This window comes from Prosopis cineraria, unplaced genomic scaffold (genome assembly GCF_029017545.1).
Source record: "Prosopis cineraria cultivar Desert tree isolate PC_DT_omini unplaced genomic scaffold, ASM2901754v1 PC9, whole genome shotgun sequence".
NCBI classification, from domain to species: Eukaryota; Viridiplantae; Streptophyta; class Magnoliopsida; order Fabales; family Fabaceae; genus Prosopis; species Prosopis cineraria.
Window position 1 is genome coordinate 27,476,627 of NW_026555340.1, and position 23,948 is coordinate 27,500,574.

Genomic DNA, 23,948 nt, shown 5'->3' on the forward strand with positions numbered 1-23,948 from the left:
ATGTATATCTTGAATTCATGCTTGCACTTTGCAGAAATTTTAGTGAAACAACATCAAGTCAGATTTGATATCTGGAGTCTACACTTTTAGGACCTACGTCTAACTCAATGTCCTCGATCCATCATACATAGTGACGGAAAGATAACCACTGGCTTTCCCATAAATGACTTATCCGAGTTCTGACGAATGCCTGCTAAATTAAGGAGATCAATAAAATAAAATAAAAAATTCCCAAACAACATATATACTTGTAAATGATAGAAATATGATCTTTTAATTTCAAAAAAAGAGATGGACAAAAGCATATATGTGAAATTTACTTAAGTAACGTGTCCTATTTCCTATTTGAAAATGAAACGCTGACCGAAATACTTCTTTAATTTCTGGCATGGAAACACTTCGCTTGAATAATGAAATTGAAAACCACATTTTGCTTGTCGTCCATCGCTTTCCAGATTGGGTTGGTAGTTTTAAAATCGAGAAAATGGTAACATGGCATATATATATGTCTGTGCAAGACGTGGAGGGAAATAATGTCGCGAAAACTGATGACGACTTTTTACAGAGGATAAAATTTGCATGTAATGATTACTTTTTCTAACATTTTAAGTAACAAGCATTGATTAATTTATAATGAATAGCAGAATCATTGTAAGATGGGAATAAAAGAGGGGATTTCAGACTCAAAAGGCAGGTAGGACGTCATAGAGGAATGGAAACCTTGTGGGGGTTGCAACATTCAAATCCAAGAGAGCCATTCAACACTTTAAAATTAAGTTTAAGACGAGATAATTCCTTACAATATGATCAAATTTGAATACCTTCAAAGAAGAAAATACATAAGGTGTGGAGGTGAAAGTAGCCACTTTTGCTGGTGGTTGATCCAGGTGGGTATGACGTGGAATAGATCACTCACAATAAACAAGAAGAAATACGTAATAAAAACAAGATGGGAGTGAGAATTTGATTTAATAACAATAAAAAAGGAGAAGTGATTTGGAATGGGAGAGAAATGGAGGGAGGCGTGGTGGGGAGAGTGAAGTAGGTGAGGAACCTCACAAGCATGAATGCCAATTAATTAACATTTTGTTTCTTTCTCTGCACAACCACGACGCACGCATTAGTGTAGCGATGACCAATGACTCTACCAGAATCAAACATGTACAGTTGTACATGTTGGTTATATGTGGCATAGCACAAGCTGGGGTCTAGCCTATGTTTGACGTACGTTACTTTAATTTCGAATATAATGTGACCTTGTTCATATTACTCTAAAGTACCATCAATTTTATTTTGGGCGAAATGGCTTTTCATTTGAGCAATATGTTTGTGTGGGTGAAGGTATCGTAATGAATTAATGATAAAGTTGGTGCATAAGGGATAACGGCCTTTTCTGCAAATCATGAATCACGCACCGAATACATAACTCTACGCCCCTCCCAAACGGTGCCTTCCATTGCATCCTTTACTATAAAATATACCAACCCATGTTTTCAATCTACATATTTCATATTTCTATATCTATTTAACATCAACGCTTTCTTTCTTCAAAATATACTCTGTCGACTCTAATATTACGTGCTTTCACAGTCTTAATTATTATTACACTTGCAGTATTCTGTATCCTGGCTATGAACTTTTTAATATGTGCGTTGTGCGTATTAAGCTGATATAGCTAACTGCTAAATAGAATTTAAAGTAGAATGTGATAAAAAGAATGATCCGATCTGAATGGAAAGTCGTGAAGTTTTGGCGAGTAAAGGGTGACGATTCTGATTCCTTGCGTATTTTAAAACACGTCCAACTTGTAAAGTTAGCTCTCACATGATATAATTCCCAGCCAATCATTTTCTTTAACATTTTTTTTTTCAAAACAAATGCGAAATCGTTATCCAAACACACACAATTCCCTAATTACTATATATTTCTTGTTGCCTTCCCTTCACCATCATTCAATCACGTATCAATTTGACTGCAATCCATGTCTTCCAAGCTTGAACTTGCCAATATTCAAACCCTACGAGTCTACGACTCGTTCTAAAATCTAATCTAAAGTCTTCACGTATTCGTAATAAATGTATGTGTGTAAGTATATTGTATACATGGAGGGCAATTACTGTGTATAAGCAACATGATTTCACAAATCCATGTGCCTACGTACACACACACACACACACACACACACACACACACTGTTGCTATACCTTGCTTTTCCCTCTCGTGTTGAGATTCTTATTTTTATTTAAAAAACTACACATGCAGTTTGTTTATATTTAAACTATATTAAAATTTTGAATCAAAGGTTATTTTTATCCTTGAACTGTATACAAAATATTATAAATATTCTAAACTCAACTATAGGTCTAGCTTCAAAACTTTTCTTCTTTACTCTATTATTTTCTCGTCATTAGTTGATTATTGTAGACCTCACATTATATTTTTTTAATATTTTATTATAAAACATTTTAATTGAGGGATGAAAGTGACCTTTAACTTGATAAAAAATATTAAAAAATAGTAAGACTCATTGATAACTAATGAACATTAAGTATTTTTAATATCAAGTTAATGATAAAGGAAATTTTTAAAGTTGAAAGTCATAATTAACTTATAATTAAGTTTAGAAATATTTGTGATCTTTTATGTATAGTTCAGGAATAAAAATAACCTTTAATCATAAATTTTTAAATTAAAATATGGACACTATAAAATCTCTTATATATGAGAGCCTGCAACTAGTTCCAAAGAAAATGAAGCTTACGTGACCTATAACGACTTAATAATTACATATTAGTTTTGTGTGTTTATTTTCTTCGGAGAGAGCTTTCTCGTTGATTAGTCATTCTGAATAAAATTATAAAAGATAATAAATTAGCAAAATGGCGTGGGACTGAGAAGTTTGAAAAGAGATCATGATTCGAGATGCTTTGTTTGCCATTCATTTTTAATGTAAGAATGGCTGCTACATTTTAATCTATGATGCCAATAATTAGTTGTATTCGTTATTCAGAGAGGATAGGCTTGGAAGGAACAAGTCAATCTATGTCTAATTTATCATGACAGCAACATTTGTATGAGCTAATGAAAATTAATGAGGTAACTTGATTATTGCTCATAGTTAAGCGAAAGCACGAGTTGATAATTTTCTTGTTACCTTTTCTTGTTTCTCATGTTAAATTCAAAATATTTCATATATTATATATTAACTGATATATAAAAAAAGCGTGTAATTTTAAAAATAATTAATTGATAAATTAAAAGTGTAATTTGATTAAAAATATTTGATGATATTAAATTAAGATAGTTTTAATTTTTTTTTTCAATTTACAGTAAAATAATTGGAAAAAAGGAAAGAAAAATGCAGTCATGGGATTCTTCATTGTAGCTTATCATAATACAACACAATGATTGCTCTAATAATTGCAAAATGTGAGCCGTTAACTTTAGTGAATGTTTTGTCCCAAAAAAAAAAAAAACGTTAGTGAATGTGAAGTGACGCATACGTTACCAAACAAAAAGAACCTGACTTGACCACCGGTTTTGAAACTTCTGTTGTTAATTCAGTTTTCTTAGTAAAATCCCTTCTGAAAATGTTCATAAATAGAACACAGCTGAAAAAGTTTGCCCTCTCTCTCTCTCTCTCAAAAGAAAATCAGATAGAAAAAAAGGGAACAATAAAGTGCGACATCAACTCTAAAAGAATTGGTCACATGATTTATGCATCCCCAGCTGGATGAGATATGTATTAAAGAAGCAGTTAATGTGTAAAAGGTGGTCGAGGAAGAAAGAAAAAGAAGACAGGGGGGAAAAAGTCAAATTGATAGCACTTTGCAGAATATTCCAATTTATCATAAAAGACTTGATAAACAAAACATTGAAATCTTCAAGGGAAACATAAAAACAAATTTACTTGTAAACAAGGAAGATCACTGTTCGTGGAAAAAAATAAAATGAAAAAAGTAATCATATATATATATATATATATTGCTTTTGATAAGGCCTTAAAAAAAAAATTATGCTCCTTGTACGAAGAGAGAGATAGGGAATGAGCAGGCGGATAGATCTAGATCAAATGGATCCACGTAGCTTCTTGGGAACACTTGCGGGTCAAGCTAAAATGAAGAATCAAATCAAAAGACGACCACTTCGTGAATTTAACTTAACTCGAAAGCCCAATTATTAAAAGGCAAAAAAAAAAAACAAAAAAAAAAAACGGGAGAATCATACGGCCTGCGGGCATCAAATTTAGTTCGTGTGATGATTATAAGATGAAATTCCCAGCATGCTTGTCTTGGACGTCACCGCAGAGCTGGCGAAAGAAAAACTAATATAAACCTCACAATTCACAAGATCTTCCTGTTTAGTTCATCTCATATATATATATATATATATATGAGCTCAAGTAACTATATCATAATTGCAAGTTATAATATCAGCAGCTTAGTTTTGGAAATTAGATTTATCTACATGTGGCAGTAATTGCAAGTTTAGTTTTTGAAACAAGACCAAGAGAGGGAGAACGCTTATGTTTTATATATATATAAAAAAAAACATATTCCTTTACATATTCCAAAGCTTGTATATCCACCTCGTATAAACCAACCCTTCATTACAAAACAAAACCACGACCACTGCGACGGCCCCTGATCATAGAGTCTCCACTGCCATTCCTTGAAGATACATTTCATGATGAATATTCTCCCCAATGCTGTCACTACATCTATGATTTCGCTTACTTATCATCCTGAGGATCCAAGCAAGTTTTAACACAACTTTAGCACAAGTATGATACGGCAGTGAATTCTAGAGAATCACCAACTAATCCTAGACAGAGTCAGACATATCAATGTCAATATAAATTCATGTCATGCTTGGTCCAACAGGCTTTTACTCCCGTGATCCGGCAAGAAAACAGTTCATTTCTAACATCCCAATTTTATCATTTAGAATTGTTATTCGATTGGAAATTATGAAAAGGAGTTTGTTTACAAATTCATGATCACACACAGCCAGGGGGTAGAATTCTACAGATATCGTGTTTCCGCTGTGTTCTATGTTAATATATGGCTGAAGTTTTAACCATGGTATCAGCACGTTATGGTCTTATCCAAGTATGCTCAAAAAATAATATTTTCAATAGGCAAAATAGTGTTTTCGATGCTGTCTAGAATATTGAAAATGTAAGTGTTATGGTTCAAAATCTAATCTGACCAGTCATCGTTAGGGTTTTTGCATGCACCATTCAAAAGAAGAGCATGCAAACCTGACGATGAAGAATTGCTTCTTGTTTAAGATTTCTCTGTGCTGCAAAGCTGTGTTAATGGCCTTTTAAATCTCTTTGTTTTCACTGGGAGGCCAATTGTTGACCACATGTTCCTTTTTGAATGGGTTTATCATCTGTATTTGAAGGGCTAAAGAGCATATTTTGGGTCGTGGCCTTTTGACATTCATCAGGGCTTTTAAATCTCAGGCCCTTCTCATTGATCTTTCGAGGCATGAATCCAGCATAAAATAACGTACGATGTATTTAAAAAAGAATATATAAAAGAATTTGAGCTGTGCACGAGACTTATTTTCTCTGTTCACCGTCTCCACAGCACAGGTGTTGACGCTATCGTTTCCATGTATCTTTCAGATTTTGTAAAATTTTCTATGATTGTTACATGGGTATCACCGCAAGGGGGTTAGCAATGGTCGTCTCTTTTGCCGCAAGCATGTCGTCCTGCGATTGCATATTAGCATTTCTCTGGTGGCGTGGAATCTGAACATCTTTTGAGGCCTCAAATTTGAACATTTATTATGGCCTAATTGTTATCAGACATTTAGAGTTAATTGACTATTTATGCAGTTCAAACTGAATCCACTCTATAATGGAATTATCAGCATAATTATTCTACTTGTGCCTATTTTGTACAATTTGTAGTATTGATGTCCTGAGATTAGGGTGCATTTAATTAATTGAATTTAAATTTAAATTAGGCAGAAAAAAATTACTTCTCTAGCCATCCAGAAGCAACCTTTCCCCCTTCTTAAGAAGCTGGCCAAACTGCTTCAACTCATTTGTTTTCAAATAAAGGGTGGTTTCATTACGTAAACTATGAAAAAGCATAAATCTGCAGGAATTCTTGGAAGCTAAAACAAGGATTTGATCTATTCAGCCTATCCTCGAGAATATAAATAATAAATTGGTGAAAAAAAGACTGACAAATATTTCACTCAGAAGTATTTTTTTAAAAAGTTTACTGGCAGCTCTACATTAAAATCTGTACAGAAAATACAAACAAAAGGGAAGACAGAGACGAAAACGACAATAAAGTCTTACTGGAAATAGGATAAAACATATTGTGCTTACCAAACAAATCATTTTGTCCAATCATGACCAATGTCTCCAGTTCCATCATCTGAAAGACCAGGAAGGTTGTTGGCAAATGTGGAATCCAGATCAATATTGGGCTTCTATGACTATTCCAGGAGACAATAGATAAAATGCAATATTTCATGGCACACATCATATAGATTTTGCTACTAACAGGTTAATCTTCTCTTGATTATTGGGGTCATTACAATTGGAGTTGGACCAAACATAAATGTGCAGGATATGTAACTTCTTCAGAAATCAAGATCAGATTCTAAGGGCTAAAATAAATGAAGTGTACCTGCTTCATCATTACTGTCTCCCATATCTGCCAGAAGAAATACATCCACGTCTTGCTCGGTTGAGGTTGTGGTTTTGCTCTTTCTCACTTCTTCTATCCCTTGATTAGAGGTAAATCCAACATATGGTGACCCATTTGCTTGGTGATCTTTTTCTTGTTCAGAAGATTTGATCTCAGCATCCTCCATGCACTGCTTCTGATAGCTGAGGGGAAATTATGAAACAGGGCAGTTTAACACAACTAAAACCTCAGTACAGCTATAAAAGTTGCAGTAGAATGAGGGAGATACTAGAGCTACTTGCATATAAAACATCCAATTTTGTTTCTAGAGCAGATTAATCCCTTCAGTGGAGTTGCTAAAATACTTAACCAAAGTTACCATTAATATGAACATTTTATGGACATCCAATTAAATTTCAGATTCATGCAAATGACCGCACAGAATATTTGAAGAAAATTGAAACCATCATAGGTGCTGATAGCATTCAGTTGCCGATACTAGCTCTCTTCAGCAATCCAAATTACAATTTAAACAATTTCCTTGAAGATGTCACTTTCAGAAAATACAAATCCTACGTAAAACACAATTGATATCTGTTGAGCACCAAGCACCAGCCACAAGTGATATTAGCCAAAAATGAAGAAGGCAAATCAGAGCAGTCATCATTTTCTTCCCCCGCCTTTCATTCTTCATATTTTGCTTTCATTTTTTCTTATTTCCATTTGTTTTTTCATCTTCTTTGAAGCTGCCATTTTTGTCTCAGTTAATATAGTTCTAAAACTAGAAAAGAGTATATGGAACTAAAAATGAATCAGTTCAAGTATTGTGTTGTCAAAATTTTTGATATTGGTTATTTTGCCATTTATTTTAACATGATGTTAACAGATTTTTTATTAATTTCTTAAACATGATTACTTTGTAAGACCTATTTCTTGGTTTTGATTAGTGTTGTACTTTGTATTACACAAGTTTTTATATTTATCGAATTTGATCAGGTTGATCTGGATTGAAAATTTTTATTTTCATTTTAAGACCTGATCAATATTCTATATTTGGATTTGTATTTATTTATTTTATTAAATTTTTTTATTTTTTTTAAATAAAAAGCCCAGCTTGAATCTTTCAAATAAAGGCCGGACTTTAGAAACCAGCTATTTTTTGAGAAACTAAACTCAAGGGTCTAAACTCTTAAAGACCAAGCCCATATGAGCCAAGCCCACCCATTTCCATCTCTTATATCTTTTTAAGTTTCATTTGACCAGTAAAAATAATTTCCTCCGTGATTGACTTAAAAGAGTAAAGAATTCTGTATCAAAATGATCTAGGTCAGAAGCACAGTGTCAACTCACAAAAAAAAAACTCAAGCTACAAGACAAATTACTTAAGGTGCAATGTGATTGTGCACAAGCATAAAATAAATTTTCCAGGATTTCCTTACTTTCATGACATAGGGACAAAGCTAATATCTTAATTTTGAAATCTCGTACAAAACAACATGAGAAAATATTAATTCTCAAAGGTGTATGTTAAGTCTGTTCTATTAGCTATGTCTATGTACCATATGCAAACCAACCTTTTGCCAATTGGTACCTTGAAAGAGGTAGAGAAACTCTGTAAAGGCTTTCTATGGAGCTAACAACCTAAGAGGAAAAAGATTCACCTTGTTGCCTAGGACATTATTAAACGTAACAAATTAGATGGCAGTCTGGGTATTAAGGACTTGCGAAGTTAGAATGCTGCCTTTATTATTGTTTGGCACTTATTACCAAACCATCCACCTTTTAGGTCAAATGTTTAAAGGCCAAATATCAATGTGGGGACAATGAAATGCCATTTGTTATGAAGAAGAAGAAGCTCTTTGCAACTTGGTGCAACATTTATGATGTATAGGAAAATTTCAAAGTAGGTGTGGGAAGGAGAATCAATAATGGGTGCAGTACTAAATTTTGGTAGGATCTTTGGACACCTTTAGACCATCCTCTGATCAACTTTGTGATATGAAATAATGGTGATCTTAAACCTATTGCTAATAGTACTGACTTTGTTACACCTATAGGATAATGGGATGTAAGAAAGTGTAGCTTATTCCTACCACGTGAGTTGGTTAATAAAATCCTCATTATGCGTGCTCCAAGGGGAGATGTCCCTAATGTTTTCTATTGGCAAGAATCTTGTGATGGCTCCTTCTCTATAAAGTCAACTTACCAACTTGTCCATCATCTGAATTAAGGCCAAACCAATCATTTCAGAAGGAAACTTTGGCATTGGCCTCCTCCCGAAAAGATTAAATTCTTTCTTTGGCAAGCTTCTCAAGAGAGAATTCTTACCAACTCCCTAAGAGTGCATATAGGTTTAGCTGGGAGAGATACTTGTGTGTTTGAGTGCAATAGAGAAGAAAGTGTTATCCATATTCTGAGAGATTGTTGTAAGGCCAAACATTTTTAGAATCTATTTCTTAACCATAACTATTCTTGTTTTCTTTTTAATGGTAATTTACAAGACTGGCTTAGGAATGACATGGTTGGCGCTTTTGGAAATAGACATTTCAACAAGTAGCCATGGTTCACAATGTTTAGTCTTGGCTGCTGGTTGCTATGGAAAGCTCGATGTAAGAAAGCTATGGAAGACAAATGTACAAGACTCCTAAACCTGAGATACCAATGTCTTCACAGCCTAATAGAGACTGTTGCACATGATAAATATAGGCATGAAATCTTTTAGTATGAAGACCCCAATCTAGTTCATTGGACACCTCCATTGGGAACCACTCTCAGGATGGATGTGGACAGATCTGTTAATGACCAAAGACACGTGACATGTGGGGGAGTTGTTCGAGACAAAAAAGGAAATTGGCTTTTGGGATTTACAAGATCATTGGGGTTTATGCTCAGTATTGTGGCTAAGATTTAGGCTATTTGCTTAGGAATTGAAGTTTGTCAACATCTGAGCCTTAGTGAAACTATTCTACATTTGGATGCTGCTAAGGTTATACTCATTATTATGAAAGATGTTGAAGCTACCCATTCATTGAGGGTTAGAGTTAACTCTACACAAGACCTTTTGTTTGCAAACTCCAATGTCAATCTTGTTTATACAAGAAGGTAAACCATTCTGGTTGTTAATCTACTAGCCAAAAGTGCTCATTTAGGAAGTACCAATCTCACCTTGTTGGTGAACGCTCCTATCAAGTGTCGATATTTAATCCTTGTAGACAAGTAATGGATTGTTTAGTTTTGGTTTAGCCTTATCTTATTATTAAAGCCTTAGGCTTCGGCCTACCTCTTATTAAAAAAAAGATGCATATTAAGGAATTAAAGAAATAACTTAGGCATGACCAATAAAAAATCTAGGCGATAACTTAACATATAGTGGTATTACAACTTGATCCAAGTGAAGACAAGAATAAACAGTGGCTTTCTTGTCTCTAATGCGTACATTTGCTCCCTCAGCAAACTTAGAGGTCATTATACCAAACATCTCATAATTCAATGGCGCTGGCTCCTCTTAAAGTGAATAAACGCATTGAGAAACATACAGTGCATTTGCATGGATAGATCGTAATAGAAATACTCCACTATTTATGGTTGATAGTCTTATATCACTTCTACTAACATTTTCCCCAGTTCTAGTAAATGACTAGTAAAATGATTCATGGGTTCTTTTGGAGATTTGCGATAAGAATAAACCTCGACAGTAGAAAGAACAAGAGTGGCATGTTTCTATTGCCACTCGATAAGATTGTGCGACATGTTTGGAACAATAGGAACATCAAGCATCTGGATATCATCCGTAGATAGGAACCCTTATTTAGACAAGCTCATCATGCAAAAAGGGAAATTTATTAGCATATTATAGAGGTATAAAGCTTTTAAGGAAGCCGAACATGACTAATTCCAATATGTTTTTCCTTCATATTGTTTGAATTAGTTAATCAAGTGCACACATAGCAAAATACACTACAAAAAACTTGACTTTTAGCGACAACAAAAGTCATCGCTGAAAGATAAAATGTTGCTGTTGAAAAGTTTCAGCGGCGACACTTTGTCACCGTAAAGTCATCGCAAGAGCTGCTATCGCTGATTCTATTAGCAACGACAAGAAAAGTCACCGCTGAATATAGACTTTCTGCGGCAACATTACTTGCCGCTAAAGAGATCAAAATATCACCACTGAAACTAGTCGCCATTGAATATCATACATCAGCAGCAACATGTAGTCGCCGTTGATTATTATTTTCTGCGGCGACCCGTTGTCATTGCTGAAAGTTCATTCAGCGGCGAAATGTAGTCGCCGCTGAAAGTTCATTCAGCAGTGACATGTAATCATTGCTAATACTTTCTCATTTGCTGATATTTTTACATTAGCGGTGACATAGTGTCACCACAGAAGGTTACATATTGATAATTGTTACATTCAGTGGCAACCTTTAAAGTCGCCGCTCAAACCTTTTTTTTTATAAAATAACATTACTCAAATGGAGACATTGTATGATAAATAATTATATACATTGTTATTAAGAACATTTTAAAACTGGACATTAGAGGATTAAATGAAAATAAAAATTGCAATGTAAAGCATTTAATGTAAGTGTTTTACATTTCTATTTTGTGTTGAAAATGTCAGTGATCAAACGAGGGGCCAAATGTTTATTAATTATAAACTAAGATTGTTGGGTTTCAATCTCCAAGAAGGTATGATTCAATGCAATATCAGAAACACATACTATGGATAAAGCATTTAAAACATTAAAGCAAGTTCAAAAGACCTCAAAGTTTGAAGTTTAATAAGCATTTGCATTGGAGGAAAATGTACCCAAAAAACAACGATGGCTAAATGGGAAAGAGGACCCACTAATTAGGCTTCAAACTTTATCTAAGTCGAATAATTAACAAATTTATATAACAACTGAAGGAGTTGATGTAGATGTAGGTGCCTCTCGATCTTGTGCCTGTGAAGAAAAAGTTAAAAGTTTATCATGTCAAAATCAAATTATTTTTATTAATAAGAAACATTTTAGATACAAGAACATAAAGAGAGTTAAATTTCAAAACAAAAAGAGAAGCATATACAAAAGAACTAAAATCTCTCAAGATGAGATCAACTAAATTTAGCTTCTTTTCAAAGCTCCTCATGAATCAAACTTGTAAACAAAGACAAAAAGACATAGTAAGTTAGATGAAATTGCATGACTAGCTAGCTATTATTTTTCTTGTAAATGGAAAGTGATAAATAACTTTAAAATGTAAAAAAAATTATTACCTATTGCATAGAAGGAATTAAGGCAGCTAATTGTGCCTGTATTCTTTGCTCCATCAACTGTTCCATTCTTTGCTCAAGCTGTGTTTGCTCTTCTTCCATCTGTGCACGCTCTGCTGCAAGATTTGCTTCTATCTTTTCCCGCTAAGCATCAAATCGTCTTTAAATTCTTCTTGTAATTGTTAGCGCACGGTCTCTACGAATGATTCATTATCAAATTGGGAGAAATCCTCTTCCTTGTAGGCTGTGCTCCATAGCCTTTCCCTCTCACATATCCTAACCTCTTATCAAGAACAGTTGTCAAGATCTCATCAGATGTCATTTGATTATCACTCTCTGGGTCTTGTTGTTGCTCCTGCTGATGAATAAGCTCTTGCATGCGAGCCTATAGTTAAATAAATCAATCAGTCTAATAAAATTAAAATTAAAGACCAACTTATTGCAAAAGAAAATATTAATATACATACATGAATTTGTTCTGATTGTGGGTCTTCCCAAACCTTTTGCCCATCTACAGTTTTCTTAGTATGTGTTAATTCCCACAACAAATCAGGAGACATTGGCTGTCTAGTGGTGGTGTCTCTCTATTATGTATGAGGATAATAATTAATGTATTGAAAATGAATAAGATTAAACAGTATTATGTGTAATAAAGACATATTGTACTCACAACAGAGTAATCAATCTCCGCAAATGATCAAGGACCACGAGTATGCTTCGTAACTTGTAATTGTCGATTTCATTAATTTCTTGAACTTTTTTTCTAGAGGAAAATTGATAATTTATATATTTAGTATGGATTCAATAAATTAAGTAAAATACTACATCAACTTGTATAAAGAGCATGTTACCTTGAAATCTTCATATTAAAAGTATGTCACAAGCCACTCCCAATCTTGAGAACTAACATAATTAGGTGGATTATTTAATCTCTCCTAATCAGTGGCATAAGACTTATAATAAGCATGCAAATTAGTCTTCCAATTTCTAAAGGCATTTTGCATAGTAGTGTAGATAATCCTGTTAAACTTATCTTCCTTCGTTTGGTTAGTAGGTTCAAATTTTTCCTAGAGCACACTAAAATATAAATACTTGTTGAAAAAACAAGTAAATATGACATATGTGTATGTATGAAATAAAAAAATATCTTTACTTTCAAAAGCATCTCATCACCATACTTTTTGAAAATGTCTTTCTAATCAGCCCCATCTTAAAAGGATATTGTGGTTCTAACAACCAAACCACAGTAGCTAGCCAAGTCTCTGGCTTCTAAACCCACTATGCTTGTAATGTAATCTGAAATTCTAACTTTAATCCTTGCTCCAAATTTGGTCTTCAAGTCAACTTTGATAGACTTGTAAATTTCCCTACCCTTTTTATGGTATTACAGGAAGCTATCATTCATACAAAAGAGTTATATCAATTAAATGTTACATGTTATGTAGATTAATTATCTATATTGCATATACTTAAAGAAAATTTACCTTCACTACTATTTAGGGTAGGAGGAGAGTTGACATATGGTTCTTGAAGTTGCAAGTGTCGAGATGAAATAGTAACTCTTGTTTGATGTGTACAGGTATTACCTATACTACTTGAGCTACCACACCGTCCAATTGAATAGCCTTTCCCACCTTGTCCTCATAGTGCTAACATATCCTACAAGAAAGCATTGACTTTAGCGCATTTTTCAATAAGTAACTAGGACAATAATCACAAGATAAATAAATAGTAAGAAACAAGTATTTGTAAATGGTAAAGTCTATATATATATATATATATTTAAGTTATTAAGAAAAGAATAACCTATTAATAAATGCTACCAATTATGGAGATGATAATTTCACTTGTTAGAGTCTTCTGTGCCACTACTACTAGCACTAGTATCTTTTAATTTGTACTCTTGTATTTCATCTTCTGTGTCACTATCATCTTCTGTCTCACTGTCACTAGAAGAGAGAACATCCTCTTCATCACTATCTTTGTCCGCTTGTGATTGTATTTATGTGTCATCAATAAACCCAATCTCCTTGGCATTACGATTATTTCTTTGTGATGGTTCATCTACTTGGATAAAAGTTTGTGACTGTACATCATGTCTACACAAGTCAATAACAATGTTGGGTTGTATAAGATTTGCACCATACATATTGAAATCAACTACTGATTGTTGAGAAGCTTCCTCATTAATCACAGGAATATTGACCTTATAAGCATCATTATCATTCTCAGTTGGCATATTGAACAAATCACGTGGATTTGTTTTAACAATGAGAAGCCAATTAGGGTTTGTAATGTCATCCACATAGAAAACTTGTTCTGCTTGAGAAGTTAACACAAATGGTTCATTGGTTTGTAATGAATACTGGGTGTCGATGCTTGTGAACCCATAATTGTCAACCTTATATCCCTTACCATAATTAGCCATGTCCCACCAATGACACTTGAACAAGTATATTTTCCTATTTCCTATGTATGATAACTCAAGAATATCCTTTAAGACACCACAATATTCCTCATCAAAATTGGTATCATCACCCTTCACCATGACTCCATCATTTTGAGTTTTTTTACCTGTTGCCTGATCTTTTGTGTGGAAATGAAATCCATTCCTTATGAATATAGAGTACCAATTAACCACCTTTAATGGGCCAATTGATAAACTTATAAGTTTATCACTTACGTGGCCTTGATTGCACCACCTTATCACCTATATATATAGACAAGAACCATTCCTTAAATATGAAATACTATTAAACAAATTAATAAAAACAGCAAATAATAGAATATGATAACATACTTGTGCACAAAACCAATCAGGAAACTCCTTGCTATGCCTTTGCTCAATTGATCCACTTTCTACTTCAAGCTTCTTCCTATGATCCCTACAAGCTTTACAAACTAGTGAGAAAATACAAATTATGACTAATATTCTTTCTCTAAGTAAGGTTAAGTTACTCTATGAATGGCCAAACTTCTTCACAGTTCTGGAGCACATATATTCTAGCTTGATTGTACTATTCATGAGAGAGCGAAATTGACTCAAAATGTCCTCTAACTTCACCACTTGTCCTAAAAATATCGAGAATCAGCGGCGACACTCAAAAGTCACCACTGATTCTCGACTTTCACGGTGACTTATGTGTCAATGTTGAAACTTACAGCATATTTTTTTAAAACAAATTATAAAAATGTTGAGAATTAGTGGCGACACCCGAAAGTCACCGCTGATTCTCAACTTTTAGCTGTGACTTATATGTCGCTGCTGAAACTTATAACATAATTTTAAAAAAATTATAAAAAAGTGGAAAATCAGCGACACTAAAAAGTCGCTGCTAATTCTCAACTTTCGACGGCGACACTAGAAGTCACCGCTGAAAGTGTGACTTTCTGCACACTTTCAGCGGTGACTTCTAGTGTCACCGTCGAAAGTTGAGAATTAGCAGCGACTTTTTAGTGTCGCCGCTGAAAGTTGTCGTTGAAAGTTATTTTTTTTGTAGTGATACCTTCGAGAGGGAAATCTTGAAATGTGGTCAGAGTGATCCCTTGAACAAATTCTCTCAACTGTCGGCGATGCCAAACCTTTCGAGATCCTTGTTATCAATACCAGAGCTGAGATAGGGTTCAAGGAGCGCAATGCGATTGGGGGCTCTAATCCCATCGGTAAAGGTTTTGATTCTGTCGGCTCACTTGATGACTTTGAGTCTCAGCTGGTCGGCTCGCTTCGAGGCTTCAGCCGTGATTTCCTTGAAGCATTTGGCGACCTCCGCTACAACCTCAAAAAATTTCGTAATGCCTAAGGACAGGTCTTGGGCTCTCTTTGTGGCTTTCTTTGTGATCTCCTGAGTGCGCTTGGCTGATCACCTTTTTTCTTCTTCTTCGTTCAGAACCAGGAAGGTATGGATCATGAACCATCATTACTTCATTCAGGAACGGATCACAGAGCATTCCGTGCCACGTCCTGCGCTTGCCAACACAAGCACCAGCGACGCTTCCCCTAATTTTAATTACTTTTTTTTAGATTAATTTTCTTTTTCTCTTTGATATTTTGGGCCAATTTAATCTTTAATTTCTATATTTTTTATTTTTTGGCCATGTACCATGTATGCCTCTTATAAATTATATTATTACAAATTAATCATTGGAGTTCGTGACCAAAGAAGTAAAAAAAAAAAAAACGCCTGGAAAATGTGTTTTAATTTGAGCTAACATGCATGAATTCCCGTGTATCTAGTTGGCTCCTCGTTCGTATTGAGTGATATAGCCTAGCACACCCAGTCAAAGTTTGTGGACACGCACACGTTTTCTCGTCTATATTCCTGGGACGGCGAGGTCCTTCTTCCGGCTGGGAACTCGGGGCTGGACAGTTCCTTTTTAATTTTCTTCTTCAGCCTTGACTGAATCTGCTCCACATGACTGTACGGAAATTAAGTTCTTGCACCCAAAACTCAACTCTTACAGCATATATAAGTTTTTGAAGGAAAACCAAAGTTTCAAGCCCTGGTCTCCCTCTCCTGTCGCTCAACTAGCCTCCCAACTTGCCTGTGTCTCTGTCAACTGCCCAGTCTCTCTCGACCTCTTGATCTCGCGCAGTCTCTCCTAGCCTCCTGATCTCGCCTCGGTCACGATATCACGGTGCCACGATCCGTCGTCTCGATCTCGTCTCTGTCACTCGCGAAGTCGCGATCTCCACATCTCCAACTCGGCACCTCAATCTATCGCGTCTCTGACTCTCCGACCTCCATCGACGACTACTCACCTTGTCACTTCACAAACTTCAACGCTGTGTCTCTCGGATTCGGTCTCTCTCTCGATTTGATGATCTTGGCAAAGTCGAGTCATCACTCCTCTCTGCCTCTCACTTCAACGCTGATCTCTTCTATGATTGTGAATGGTGATCCCTTCTTACGCTCATTGTCTTTATTAAAATTTGTCTTCTTTTTTCTGATTCTGGTGTTTTTTGTTTTTAAATTATGGATTTAATTTGGGGTGTGGATTTGATCTGTGGATTATTCTGATAATCTGGCTTGTTGTGGGAGAGGGAAGAAAATGTAACGAGGGAGGACAATAGTTCTTATCAAGCTTGATTCAATTTGTTATTTATATATTCAATGCAAAAAATAAATAAATATTTTTCTAATCACAAATATTCCATCATTTAAAAATATAAGATCAATATTAATGAAAATATTTTTTTAAAAAAAGTAATAATTATATCTTAAAATATTAAAAATATTTTATATTTTTTAATATTTAATTCTTTAAAAAAATTTTATTTTTAAATGAAAGGAATATATAATTTTAATTTAATTTTTTAAAGTGCACGGCCCAATCTTAAGTCTTTTAAAAAAAATCCGGGCTTAAAAAGATAAATTTGAAAAAAATGGGTTTCAGTTTATAAAGGTCAGGTGTATAGGAACCGAGCTCATACGAGGAAGGTTGTCTGTTTCCACATCTATGGGGAGGGAAACAAATCGGATGCACTTGTAGGATCTGTCAACATTTCTAACATTACACCTGTTATGTTAATTAATGCATTAAATTCAAGGCGTCAAGCATTAATGGGTGGTGAAAGCTTGTCTACAAACAATAAATGATCGTCCCCTTCTCAAATCTGTGCCCTCTTGTTTGTCCCTCTGTCTCGGCAATTTTATCCAGAACCAGATCAAGTTCTTAATCATTGTATGAGGGTGAGGGCACAGACAGCGTATAACATTTAGTCCCCAGACATGTATATAACCATAAGACAAGTAGATAATTTGATCAAACGGAGGACGAAGAAAGACAGAGTAAAAGCACGGCTATAGCCGACAGAGTTTAATCAATGAAAAATTGAATTTCAATCCAATAACCAAACAACATCATTTTGCAGAATCTGTGACTACACGCACAACAGAGTGCTAACTGCTAACTTCTCGGTAAGCGATGAGACGTGCATGTTTGTTTGCAGACAATGTGCGCATCCGTTGTTGGATATTTAAAGTCAGTCTGAAAAATAAATTGAAGTGCATGCTTGATACGGCGAGATGCGACCATTTGCTGGATGCTTGTACTTGTCAGGAGCGGACTTAATTAATCGATCAGGATATTATGTGCTCTGTATATGCTTGCTGGTTAGATGGATTTTTTTTTCTTGGGCTACAAAATGATGAGATGAGTTTTATAATGCATGTATCATTTCACAATAATGATTTTTATCTGAAAATAATAGTTAATTTGTTCATGAAATTATGCTGTTATTACATATTTTTCATGCTTTTCATTATGTTTTATGCATATTAATCAAGCTTCGAGACTTTTAATAATCAAAACACAAACATCAATAAAAGGTCGCAACTTAATTTAACTTCAAGGATGAACACAATTCGCTTATGATGTTAAGATATCAGAACTTAATGTATGATTAGATGTGAAATTAAAAATCTTAATAAGATTTTATCACTCTCATAACAAAAAGTAAGGGATAAAAGTATAAAACGTAACTAAAAGATAAGGTACGTAAAATTCATAAGCATGAAGAATACTATCAAATTAAATCAACTCTCATCTAATCTTATCACAATTTCAGTTCCTTATCTTGTTTTGGTCCTGATCGATTTTTGGGTGTGTAGTTTAGTTAGGGTTTGCACAGCCTATCGTTACTACAACTTGATATTAATTTCACATAGTGAATGTTGGTTACAAGCAATGAGAGGATGATTTGGAACTAATATATCTACATATATATATATATGTGTATATATATTACGCGTATGGAGGTTCATGATTGATATCCTTCAAGTGTCCAAAACAAGTGAAATTAATTAATACTTGATTATCAACGATGCTATCTCACCTTCATTGGCATGTAGTAGACCCCATCAATTAAGTTTGAGTTTTATGGCCATGTCTAAGATATTTCAATGCAATATTATTACGATGATTACAGTCACCGTCCAAGTTGTGAGCTGTACGAAGCAGTGAATATCTAGCTCCCCCTCTGCATATGCACACATTGATGCTTGCAACATTGAGGTTACGTGCTCAAACATATCATCACAGACATGTCCTCCCCTGAAACACAACTTCCAAAAGCCCTTCATCGTCATATCACACACACACGTCCCTCCTCCATCAAACTGCTGCTGTCAGCTTCACATATATTCTGCAGCAAGGGTTCAATGCTAATAATAACACTGTTTAATTGTCAATTATTAATACTATTTAAACGGCGAAATATTAGGTGAGTGATGGAAAAAGACGATGGAGGTTGGCTAGGTTGGGACCATACATATGATACAGAGAAGGAGCATGAGGAATAATTGAAGGGGGATGATCGTTTTAGGCAATAGCATTACTGTTGAAAATGGAGAGATGAAGGCTAGCTAATGTTGACTGGAAGAATAGGAGCTGTGTTTGAAACGATAATTAGAGAAATTATGTATGGGTGATATTGAGACGTGCATGATCACGAGGGAAGGCCATGCACGAGAGTGACCGGACAGTGAGATAAAAAGGGGTTTGTTGAGTTGTATTTGTAAGCAACGATAATGTAAAAATGTCGTTCAAGATTGATCACGGGATCTTGTTTTGTAAGATTTAACAAGAAGACAACCAAGTGTCATATCATGTGGATTGATTGGGACCGAACCATTGACGACATTAACAAGAGCGCTACCCATCATCCTCACTCGCTGTACGGGATTGCGTGTTATCCCTGTCGTGTGTTTTCGCGGGGCTTGTCTATATTTCCTTCTCACTTGATTTAATGATCATACAACAAAGGAAAAAAAAAAATCAGAACTTCACGGGTTAACGTAGCATTTTTCATTTTACATAAAATTGTAAGGATTTTTTTGGGAAAAAATAAAAGAAAATTAAACATAACAAGGAGGTGGGCCAGGAAAATTGAATTCCAAAAGCAGTTTCTCGTAGAAATGAAAAACTAGTATAGGGTCACCAAAGACCGCGGATGAGAAATATTCACAGTGAAGATAAATTAAATCCGGAACCAATGACTTCAATTGTGTCGTGTATACGTGCTAATTAAGAAAGTTAATTACAAATAAGTAGATTAATTTGATGACAGTGAAATCAAATAATACTTTATTGAATATTTTTATATATAGTGACGAGTTATATAATTCAGGCAAGTGTTTGGATACTATTCATCATCATTCTTTTGAAATGGCAAAACAATTAAGGGAGAGGAGGATTTCACAGACTAATCAAGAGAGGCTTTAAAATTGAGGTTTGATTGGTGATGTATGAATGAGAGCGAGGTCTTCTCCAAGCGGGTTTTGTTCACTAGGGACTCGCAGGGATTGAGTTCACTGGGAAAATCTAGCATTTTGATTTCCTGCTAGTGAGCAGTTTGAGGCATGTCCAATCCGATGGTACACCTTTTTACTATAAATGAGTAAAAAGATGAGTCAAGGTCACAACTCACGAGTGCAAAATACAGAGAAGCACAAAGCCCATGTAATTAAGGGGAAACGACATTCAGCAGCCAGCAAATTGAAGGAGCAGCAGGAGGATATAAAGCAGAATCAAGGTCTTTAAAGGAAGGCGTTGGGGGGGGGGGGAGAAATTGGACGAATATATCTTCCCTCTTTTTAAGTTTGACAGCAAAAAAAAAAAATTGCTTCCCATTCTTTGAAAATCCTCACAATCTATTTGGAGTCCCTAGTTGAAATATGCGATGGTAACTAATAAATTTTAATGGATGCGCAGAGCCATTTTGGAGTAAAGAATTTTGTAGAAGAAAGATGAAAATACATACATGATATTGATTATATTGATGATTGATGTAGATACATGCAAGACTAATATCCAACAGTGAATTGAGAATGGGGAGAGTTGGGCCTGGGTGGAGGCCCAAAGAGGAGGTGGAGGGAAAGGGACAGGACGAAAGAAGACAGGAAATCTTTTGCAATCTAGAGGATCGTGAAAGCTGCACATACAGTTGAAAACTTTGTATCTGGCCCCATCCCCACCAATACCTTTCCCTCCCAAACATTTTGTATTTATTTTATTATGCAAGTCACGCAAGAACCCTCCCATACACTAGGATGTGGACAAGTACCAGAACAGGACCTAATGGGATATTCTGCCCACCACCGTCCCATGTGCATGTGACCTTGTCCCCTCCCTCTCTCTAGCCATCTCCTGCACCATCCATTCTCTTTCTTTCACAAGCCCCTTCAACCCGGCCAGTATGCGCGAGGCAACAGATTTTCAATTCCCACGAAAAAAAAAAAATGATGGTTTGAGTGGGCAAACACCGACCCTTGTTCGTGGTTGCATCCTCGTCGACCGTCCCTTGTTAGTCAACGGACGGCTTTCCGAATCTGGTGCTGTTGCTTCGCTCTTCATGGTATTCCACGGAGTAACATCTTTCTTACGGCGTGCCCCACGTCTGTGTCTTTTGTTGTATATGTTACTATTCAAGTTGGAGGTGGATGAATTTACTATAGGTGTTGAAGAAACGCGGGGCAAGTGTTGGAACGTGGTGGCCACGCAATCATAACGGAAGCAGAAGAACACGCATGGTTGAATTTGGATTGATGATGATGATGATGATGTGTCGAGAACCCAACACATGCACCTCCTCCATCAATGATGCTTGTCTTCCATGTTAAGTTGGTTTCTCCTCATCACCATTCTGTTTCTTACCTCACTCCCACCACCTTCCACTTCACTTCATCACTCTGTTCGCCACATTCCCTTCTCTCGTGCTCCTTCTCTCCAATATTTCTTTTCATTCCCTAATTATCCTCCTAATAAAATTATTATTATTCTTATTATTACCGCCACCGTCTTCAAGGCGCAAATTTATTGCCGACGAAATGTCCATGTGTGTGTATTTACGTACGTGGACGGTTGACAGAGAGTTTAGATTGGCCCGTAGTGGCCAGAATGAGTTATGAAACTTTAAGTGACGTTGCAGGTCGGGTTTAAATCGAATTTAATGCCCCCCATTATGGTGACGTGATGCTTTATCTGAACCCTAAACTCTTCCTTTAATTATTTCCGCCACTTCTTCCATAATATTAATACATTTTAATTTCTCCGCGCATTTAAACTTTTCTACATTTTTTTCTTCCCCTTCGCCCAATTTTAGACACCTTAAATATGTGAGTTGATTACAAAACTACGGCAACTGCTATTTCAAACGTCTAGACAAATAGTAGTAATATCTTATGTTGTAAACTGAAACAACCAAACACTAGGAATATGAGACATTATACTCTGTGATGGGTATGCTTGGTTGAGGTTCAGATCCTCTGCCCTTAAATTCGTGAAATTAGTTAGAGAGGTTAGATCAACTCGGGTGCCCGAAAAGGAAAAAAATAGAAATGACCAACAACTGTACACGCGGCACCTAATTTTTAAGGGCGGCCACAGAAGGAAGAGAGAGAATCAATGCACATGTGCTTCTCGACGTGTTACTGTTGCTTAATGGGTCAGTTTTAGTTAAGACAGTGACATCCTCAAATCTTTATGATCTCTGTGAGATTTCTTTCCCCAGGAACACGGTCCTGTACCTTGCACGTAGCACCTATGGCCGAGACTCAGTTTTCATGGCGTGGACTGGGATGTGAACGGATATTTCTGTTATAGCAGTTGGCCAGCTCATGCCTCCACTGCTACATATTCTTGCTTCTGCGTTCCAATTTATGCATTAACCTGTAAAATTAGCAATAATATGCATTGTTCCTGAATATCAAGGCGATGTTCATTTGACATACAGAGTGGCAATGCAATGCAACGAAAAAATCATGTATATGAAAAATATCAGGACTTCTTTTTAGACAAAAAACAGCAAAAATAATAAAATAAATTAGATAACATCTCTTGTATAAGCTTAGTTGAAGGACGTTTGCTTTTACCTTACATCCTCTGAATAGATTGTTCTCAATAAACATTCTCCCCTCCCAAATAAAATAAATTAGGTAAGTTTCCCGACAGAAAATGTCAAACAAAAACTATTGACATGTGAAAGATAAATGAGGCGTATTCAGTAAATTCAACAATGATAGTATGATACCATTCATTTTTATTTCTATATAAATTCAACCCTAAATGATTTTGTTATAACTTTTATCATGTGTACCATTGATTAAGATATTAATGTTATAAATACCCAGATAATTATATTTGAGGCACAATGATAAATGATGTCCAGGGCATTTTTTTGGGTTCCCATTCTGTAATCATCAATCGTTTGCCTAATTTGAGCTCTTCATTTCACCTTTAATTGATTTTTTTTGTTTTATTTTAATTTTTTAAAATTTTTTAGTATTTTACTGTTAAGATAAAAATTTATAAAAATATAAAAAATTAAATATTAAATTTGGACTGTCTCACATACTCAACAAGGGATGATTACTATCACTACTAAAGAGACCTTAATTGTCCATATTTAAAAATTTTTATTTTTATTTTATATTTATCAAAATAAAAAATTATAAAATATGCAAATTTTTCAATAATTTTGTTTATAATCAATATGGTTCACATTGATTTAATTTAGATTATCTAAATTAATATTATTTTTTATAATTTCATTAATTGATGTATTTTGAACAATATAAATGTAATCTGAATAATTTAATTTAGTATTAAAATTTTTACAATCATTAAAAACTATTAAATTACCCCTGATGTATATCAGGACATACATGTGTAGAGTTGCAAATACTATTAAATTATTACAAATTTAAAAATAAAAATTGTTAATATAAGAATAAAAATTATTAATAAAAAATTAATAATTTTCAACACTTGATGTATATAAAGATTTACAAATATGGAGTTGTGAATGATAATAAAATTATTGTGAATTTAACAACAAAAATTATTAATATATAAACAAAAATTACAAATTTTTTAACATGAATAAAGATAGAAGTGTCATTTTTTTAATGATAAAAATATTCTTTAAACCTTCAAAAAAATTATATCATCTAACGAAATAAATTTATTATTTATATAATTTAAATGAATTTTCCTGCCACTCTCCTTAAACATCAATTTGAGACTAAAAGCGAGCA